This window comes from Camelus ferus, chromosome 8 (assembly GCF_009834535.1).
Source record: "Camelus ferus isolate YT-003-E chromosome 8, BCGSAC_Cfer_1.0, whole genome shotgun sequence".
Lineage (NCBI taxonomy): Eukaryota > Metazoa > Chordata > Mammalia > Artiodactyla > Camelidae > Camelus > Camelus ferus.
Genome location: NC_045703.1, coordinates 27,562,378 through 27,571,935, shown reverse-complemented (window position 1 = coordinate 27,571,935; position 9,558 = coordinate 27,562,378).

Genomic DNA, 9,558 nt, shown 5'->3' with positions numbered 1-9,558 from the left:
TGCACAGTATTACAAGAATTAGCTACCACAACTTTATAACTATCAAGGTCTATTCTGATTGAATTATCCAGCATTGAAAGGAGATGATTCCTTTTTAATTTATTAAGCAGCAAAATATATTTGTATGAAGCCAAGTCTAGGTAGATAGTTTTCTTCTGGACAGGATTTAGGGAAGGTGGTGGCTTGCAGTGTTCCTACTGCCCTCCCCTCTCAACCCAAATCCAAGTAGGGAGCAACTGCCGGGGCGAGGCAGGCTGGATGGTGGAAGGGAGGCTTTGGGCTCTGCCTCTCTGAAGGTAAGACCTGGATGGAAAGGCCTGGGGAAATCTGGCTGGAATCCCCATTTGACCCCAAACACACCCAACTCTGAGTCCTGAGGCTCCAAACAGGATCCTTGGATAGCCCATCCCTTCCTCTCAAGAATGACACAGCCTGAAGGTCTATCTTGACCCCTTTTTCCAACCAGAGAGCTGAACAGGTGAACTGAATTATTTCTGTCCTAAGGCTAGGCAAGTGCTCAACTTTGCTGCAGAAGAGATATGGGAGGCAAATCCTTTCATTCTTCCCATTGAGGAAGGAGGAAAGTGAGGCAGAGAGTGGCTGAGAAATTTGCCCAAGATCAAAAAGTTGGTCAGTGGTATTAAGAGGAGTCTAATCCAAGTAGTTCAATATCAGCATCCTTGTTACTGTTACCTCTCCTAGCATGTTGTGTTGTTTATAGTGGGGAAAAAATGGGAAACCAAATGAATGCCTATTACCAGGGAAAGGTTGAATACACTGTAGAACAGCCATGACAATGACTGCCAGGCACAAATTAAATAGAAGATGAATCTGTAATATAGTTTTAGAAGGGTTCCCCCATCCATTTATTAAGAAAAGTAAGATATATAATATGACCTGATTTTTCAAAACCAATGATAGAAAATATTGTATATCTTTATGTTCCTCTATAATTATATGAGTAGAGAAGGTAACAAAGGACACACACCATGATGTTAACATCAAAAATGGAGTTTTTATTCTTAATTTATGAAATGCAAGTTAATGATAATTCTCCAAACTATAAAACATAAGAAAGAGATAACCTTCTGAGCTCCTTCAGTCAGATATGTATTCCGACAGTACCTGAGCCCACAGGATACAGGTTAGGACTGGAAAGCCTGCTTTGTGCAGAGAAGCTGCAGGCTGCTACTGAAAAGATTCTTAATCACTGAGAAAGTAGAACAGAAACTAGGAGTCTAGCTCTTAAGCAGACTATCTTCAAGCCCCTTCAATCCTTTTAGTAGATCCTAAATACACTCTGGTTTGAGTGTGGATGGAGGTGGTGGGCTTGTATTTGTGTGTGCAAGCACGCATGCACACGAGTATTTATTCCAACAATACCACTCTCTGCACTGCTCCTGTCTAGCTGGAAGGAGGGGACAAGTAAACCAATTCAGCAGGTCACTCTTAGCCACCTTAGGAAATCAGCTGGATGCTCTGACTTCATTAATGTCAAGAAAAGGAGAACAATAGGTCCAGCCATAAGCCCCTCCCAGTTCGAGATAAGAAAGAGTTAAATAGACGATAATCCTAGCATTTAGCTAAGTTTCAAACATTTGGCTGTTTAATCATTTCTTCCTCACTGTGCTCTGTACAAACACACAGGGAATGTTTGGAAAGCCTTAGTCTTAGGGATGAGGGGAGGAAGAGGGTTTCTAGAGAGGCGTAGGGAGGGGAGGGGCGAGGATGGAGACAGAATTCACAGGGGTGCACAAGCCAGAGAGATTTCACAGGCAGACCTTTGCTAGGAAATGAAACCATTTCTTAATTGCCATTTGGGAAATAGGCTAAATACAATCTCACTAAGCCACTATGGACTAGCTAACTGATTAAGGCAGGGATGTCAGGAAGAAATACTTAATTCTAATATTCTATGACAATAGATTTGTGAGTAACCCATTTAATACTGTTGTTTTGCAAACTAGCTTATTTTAACTTTTTAATTAATATTGTAATCATGTTTCACTGAACACATTAAGAGCAAAATTGTATACTTGAATTTAGTGATAAGGAGAGACAGAAGGGAAGCAAATTCCAGGTTGCCTATATTTCAGTCCTTACAAAATAAAAACAATAAATACAAAGAAAAATAGCTGTGGCTGTTTCCTGAAATGAGTAGGTTTAGGAATATAGACTTGTCTGATAAGTTGGTACAATGTTTCAGAAACATTTATGAGTAACCAAAATAGTAGCTATAGAGAGTAATTCATCTTATAATCAATTGATAGATAATACAGAAACTTGGAAAACTGTTAACAGGAATTGATTCACTTCTCTCTTAAGTGAAAGAAAAACTTAAGAAGACATCTCTGGACACACAGACCAAATATCTATTTTATGTTCTTGACATAATAAAAATCTGTATCTACAAAAGTGCTCCTCACTTGTCTCTTTTCTAAGAGATGTCTTTATCCTTTGAGGAAATTTATTAGCCTCTTTCCACTCTGCCAAAACAAACTGGAAAGGTAGAGATGACCATGAGAAATTGAAGAGAATGCTCATACCATAGCCACTTCTGCATTTTCTAAACTTATGGTCTACTTATAAAGAATATGAGCAAGAAAAAAGATACCTTAGCTATTTTCTAAATATTTTAAGAACACATACTTACAATATCATCTCACTTGATCTTCTCTAGCAATGGGTCATTAGGATTGACAAGTTCTATGCAAATCTGAATAAGATTCCTGGAAATACACATAGAAAGATAAAACACATGTGTTCAAAATGGCAACTGGAGAAGAGGATTCTAGAAAGATGGTGGAGTAAGAAGTACCAGGAATCTGTTTCCCCATCTAAACAACAATCCCACTGGACAAATCTGTCTGATGTAATTATTTTGGAAGTCAAGTATACCAAAGCTTACCACGGAAGTCCCAGAAGGAAAAGAGAGAGAAAAAGAGGAAGCAAGAATATATGCAGAAATAATGGCTGAAATTTCTCCAAATTTGATGAAAGACGTGAATATAAAAAACCAAGCTCAATAAACTTCAAGTAAGATGAACTCAAAGAGATCCACACTGAGACACATTATGATCAAACTTTCAAAAGACAAAAAGAAAGAGAAAATAGACAAATTAGACTTCATGAAAATTAAAAAATGTGTATCAAAGGACACTACCAACAGAGTGAAAAGGCAACAAATGGAATGAGAGAAAATATTTTCAAATCATATATCTTTTAAGAGATTAATATTCAGAATGTATATAAAGAACTCTTAAAAACTCAGCAACAACAAATAAAACCAAGCCTGATTCAAAAATGGGCAAAGGATTTGAATGGATATTTTTCCAAAGAAGATATATGAATGACCAATAAGCACAGGCAAAGATGCTCAACATCACTAATCAATAGGGAAATGCAAATCAAAACCATGATGTGAGAATACGCTACTATCAAAAACCCAGAAAATACCAAGTGTTAGAGCATTTGTGGATAAAATGGATCTTCACGCACTATTGGTGAGATTGTAAAATGTTGTAGCTGCTGTGGACAACAGTATGGTGATTCCTCAAAAAATTAAAAATAAAATTACCATATAATCCAGAAATTCCACTTCTGGGTATGTACTGAAAAAAATTGAAAGTTGGAGTATCAAAAAGATATGTATACCCTCATATTCACAGCAGCATTATTCACAATAGCTAAAATTTGGAAAGAACCCAATTGTGTGTTGACAGATGAATGGATAAGCAAAATGTGGTATATATTATATAATGGAATATTATGAAGACTTAAAAAGGAAGAAAATTCTGACATATGCTATACCATGGATGAAACTTGAGGACATTATGCTAAGAGTTTCAGTTGTACAAGAGGAAAAGAGTTCTGGAGATGAATGGTAGTGACAATTGTACAACAATATGAATGTGCTTAATATCATTTAACTATACACTTTAAAATGGTTAAGATGGTAAATCCTACGTGTATTTTGCCAAAATACAAAAATAGTCACCAAGTCAATTTAATCTAAAAAAATTAACCTCTGGGAATTGTTCTAGCCAAGCAATTGGTAAAGCTTGGCTAAGACTTAAATGAGAAATTTTCTAGAAGTTTCCATTCAAAAGTCAAGCCTGGGTACAACATTGGTAGATTCCCAAAGCATGGATAGAAAAATGGGCAAGGGTTTTATCTGCTGTATGTTTATTCTATAAGTTTTATTTGCATTTTTCTTTTTATGACCTTTAGCGAAGCCTTTGGATGATGATAACATATATTACTGAAACCTCAAAAATAAAGGTTGTATGTTCTTCCCTGATTCTGAAGCAGGTTGTTTTTACCCATAGACTCTGTTGACAATCACTGGGGAATGTGTTTGAAAGAAAAACAGAAAGTTCTAGGCTGGACTCTTTCTATCTCATTAAACACACATATCCTAAACCAAGCTTCCCATGCCAATATGAGCTACATGGGCTTCATTTGGTAAACCGGTGTTTGAAAATTTTTTAATTGTTCTATATTAGCTGTGGTTCACTCTAGTCAATGAAGAAAGCTCCTAATGAAAGTTGAAAAAGAAACTGAAGTCAGTAAGATTTCAAAGAAACTGAAGTCAGGATTCTCCCTACTGCAGTAGTATGAACTATACTACTAATGCTTCCTCATTCAACTCCCACGGAATCCTGTTAAGCTGGTGCACTAGCTTTGAGAAGTAAGAAGATAATGATACCTCCTGAGAGCCACCTTCCCCTTTTGGAAAATCATAAGATTTAAAAAAATGAATCCTCTCACTGAACATTAGCTATCACTATCACAAATTAATACATGTGATCTTAACATTGCCAGTTATGATTGAGTAATTAGTTCCAAACTAAAGTCCACTAGAACACCAGGCAAATGTATGACACAAATGTTTTCGGATACAGAGTAGACAACACAGAACTGTGATCTCTGAGAGATGAAAAATTAACAAGATGAGTCTTAACCACTCCCTGGCTTTCTGCCTGAGCGCCTACAACATACCAGCAGATGAAGAGAACTCAGGAAAATGATTGCTATCTCATTAACCTGAGGCACCAAATATCAAAGATCTCTAAAAGAGGCAGAGGTGGTTGGAATTTGTACAGCAAAGAACCAAACAGAAGGGAGCTCTGCAGAGGATGAGCTTAAGGAATCTGCAGATGGGTCCCCTTGAGTCTCTGGCTGAATATGCTTAGTATCCTCAAGGTGAGATTCTGTAAGGCCAAGAAACAAAGAAAATGTATTAGGGAGCTCTAAGTAAAACAATGACCACCATGAGATGAATAGATCAGGGTCTACTACTCAACAACATAAAGGAATGAACTCTTAATACACACAATACCATGAATGTATCTCAAAATCATTATGCTGAGTGAAAGAAGCCAAAAACGAAGCACATACTGCATGATTCCATTTATATAAAATTCTAGAAAATGCAGTCTAATTTATAGTGCCAGGAAGCAGATCAGTGTTTGCCTGTGGATAGGGGTGGAAGGAAGACTGGATTAACAGATTACAAAGAGGCACAAAGAAACTTTCTTTTTTTGGCAGTGGGGTGATAGGATGTTTATTATCTTGATTGTGGTGATGGTTTTACTGGTAGTATTTGCAGATGTCAAAACTCATCAAATTGTATGCTTTAAATATGTATGGTTTGGTTTACTTCAATTAAATCTCAATAAAGTGGAAAAACAAAATCAAATATAGGATCATATATACATAATAATTTTTAACTTAATAGTATGATGTGAATACATTTTTACACAAATACCTATATTTATTTTATTTTATTCTTTATTGAAGTACAGTCAATTACAATGTGTCAATTCCTGGTGTACAGCAATGTCCCAGTCATGAATATACATACATATATTCATTTTCATATTTTTCATTAAAGGTTATTACAAGATACTGAATATAGTTCCCTGTAAATGCCTGTATTTCTGTACTATGTTTTAGTATTCCATTACATGAACACACTGATATATTTAACCAAACCCTTGTGATTGAATATTCTAGTTGCTTTCAACTGCTCACTATTAGAACCCATAGACAAAAGTATTTCCAATGAGCAGCCATGTCTGATTCTCAGTGGCATTACCTCAGTTGGTTAGAATCATGAAGCAAACATCCAACATTAAAATTCTGTTCCCTCTCCATAAACTTGGTCTTACACTTAATCTCGGACTGCTGTGCTCAGAACACATGCACTGGATGAACAGGCACTGGACCAGCTCAATGTCAGGAAAACAATCAATAGAACTCAAGCCCTATCAGAAAAGAAAGAAGCATCTACTGAGATGGAGGGTCCACCTTATCTCTGGATGCAAAAAGTGTGTTCAATCAGCCTTGAAAGAAGGATGAAAGAAGAAAATACTTATTGCAGGTCTTCCATATGCATTCTAGGGTAGAAGAGGAATGCGGGAGAGCTCTCCCAGGAAAACAGCTCGATCTCAGCTCTACGGTACTGAAGGGTGGTCTTGCATTGAGGAAAGGGAATTAAGTAGGCAAATTCACTGTTTGCAGACCCACACAGGGGATCCTGCGTAATAAGCTAACCACCACTTGTCGGAATGGCCTGAGACCCAAGCAGTAAGAGATGGTGAAATGGTCCAAAAAGCAGCCAAAAGGATATTTCAGAGGGATAAAAAAAATAAAAAAAAAAAAGAATATATGCAATACTTTTCTTTCCCCAATAGAGGTATTTTTTCATTTGAGGTAGTTTCCAAATGATACAATCGAAACCACTATTGTAGGATAAATGGGTAATAGCTTGTTTCATACCTATCTGGCACTCAAGACAGAAAACAATCCACGGCTCCACTCTCATTCTCTCTCCTCCCCTCCCAACCGCTCCCCTGCCACCTATTTCCCAAGCAGCCTGTACTTTACAACTCCTTCTCTCCCTCCTGTTCTGGAGCAGACCTCTCCTTCATGCCAAAACTGCCCTTTGAAGTCTGCGCTCCCATTAGGGCTTTGGTGTAGGTATTCAAACTGATCACACAAGCCCAGCAGAATTCCCGGACCATCCACACTCTGTCGTATACAGTTGTTTCATGTGGCCTGTGATTTACAGTCTTAATTAATGCTCAAAAGAAGAAGAGCACATCTTTGGTGGAGTTTTTCCCCCCTTCTTTTCACAAAACAGGACTCTTGGGGTTTCTGTGGACATTGTGCAGGATGGTTTTGCCAAATGGAATGAAGCACACTTAATACTTTTCCTTTATAACCTTTGCCATAAATCAGCCGGCACTCCGTTTGCACAAGTGCAGCGATTAATGTCCTGCCCCTCCCCCATCACTTCCCGAATTTTAAACAAAGTAGGAATAAACTGAGGGTGAGCAGAGCCAGCGGGCCCAGTAAATCAGTTTAATGAGATCTGAATAGATCACATAGGACATATTGTGGAAAAATAAGGTGGGTGGTGGGGATCTGAATTTCAACCGGGTGGGAGGAGCGGGGCGGGGGTGGGGCGGCGAGGAGAGAAGATGGAAGTTGCGGTAGGCGATGCTCAAACTCTGACACATGTCTTTGGTAAAAACAGCACATCCTTAACATTCTCTTTCCCATTTGCTGAAACTCACTGCTGTGACTCGTTTAGATTTAGCACTGTTTCCTGTCTGTGGTTTTGCTGGTCCATGTTTTCCCACAGATGGGGAGTTTTCTGCTTGCTTCTCCTCCAGAACTTTCTTGTTCTGCATCCATTCTTAGTCTGTGGACTCCTATCCACAAATAGACATCTTTGCATGCACAAATACCTCTTTAAAAGATAGGCAAAATAAAGTCCTGCATAGCTAAGGGCTGAACTCAGTAAGAAGTAAGAAACTAATTATTAGGTGATACCCATCTGGTGCTGGCCAGCCAGGGCTCCATACACGGCTTACTGTCACTAACGAGCAGGAAATTCCCGCTCCTCCCTCCCCTCCAAGGCATCAGAGGAAAACACATTGTTCAGCTTTCTGCCCTTTAAATCAAATACACAAATGGGATTGCCTCTGTATTGAAAACTATGGTAAATGAGAAAGAAAAGAATTTTCTTTCAAAGTTGTCTGATCACATATTCCCTTCATGTTGTTGCTCACAAGGAAACATACACCATCATAGGGGTCTCTGTTACTAGACCTCTCCTGAGTTCCAGAAGTTTTGAGAAGATTGTTGAAGGAAGTAAAGGAAAAAGAAATAAGGGAAAATAAAAGAATGCCTTCGTAATGTTTCACTTATTTTACGAAATGCATGAGGTCTGTTTCAAAACTTCTGAGTCCCCTGTATATAAGATTACCAACTTTTAGTCATGTTTATTGTTCTTATTAACTCTCTATGACTAAACACCAGAAAGACATTACTACGTTATAAGGCCAAATGACTGTCAGAAAACTGCACACACAACTCATTAACTCCCCAAAGTACCTATGTGACAGAAGGAGGGTGCATGATAATGTATCTACGACACCTTAGGTTACGAGAGGATACAGATCATTCTTTTTTCTTTTCTTAGGGGAGAAATGAGAATGACTGTTATATACATCTCTTTTCTCAATTAAGCCTGAACATACTAAACCAACTTAGTCTTGTGCTAAAACATTTTTTTTTCCCTAGGAAGCAGATTCAAGATTTAACTATTCTAAATCTGCCTTTCAAGGGGCAGGCAATTCAGAAAAAGACATGTAGTCTTTAACTTGCATCACTTTGGGTAATAAATACTAATTAAAGGTTTTTATGCCTAAAAAGCTGCCGGCGCACCAAACCTGAGGAACGTCAATGAGCCAAAAGTCGTGTATCATCCATGGCAAGCTCAGGCCTCTCGTGCTTTGGGATTATTCTGTACTATGGATTATGTCAAGCACATGGCATAAAAGTTAATGAATTCAATAACACAAAGGCATACAGCTGTGGGAGAGCCTAAATTACATGGTAACAATTTTGCATTTTAACGTTTAGGCCTCTAGTGCTTTTCAAACTGAACATAAGGTCTCCATCTCCACTGCTCCTCCCCTTCTTATCCCCTTTTAAATGGGAAAGAAGTTGATTGATAACATATTTCAACTTTACCAGATAGCCCAGACATGGTTTTCTTGTTTGGAAAAAAAAATTTCAACTCCATGTAGCATGACATTTCTAGATCATTATTTTCACATATTCTTTTCTTTCTTGCAGAGGTCAAAGATGCTCTGCCTTTGCAGAGGTCATGAATCTGTCGCAGACAGGAGACTGGGGGATTCACTCCCAAGCGCTAGATCTCAGTCAGCTTCCTCTGCACAGAGCCATTTTCATTTCCTTTTTTTTTTTTTTTTAATAAGCCTGGACATATTACTTAACACATATTCTATCTGCAAAGCTGATGGCCAAGAGGAAGAGGAATTTCACTACCTGGAACATGGCGGATAACCTTGTAGAAGGATGAGCTAAACCCAGTGTCTAGTACAGTTGTGGATAAAAACCAAGGTGAACTCACTTCCTACCCCGTAGAAGAACCAATGCCTTCATTTGTACTCTACTGGATAGAAAAAGAGACTCAGACTTCGTGAAATTTTCAAAGCTCCACACCTTCTAATATGACTT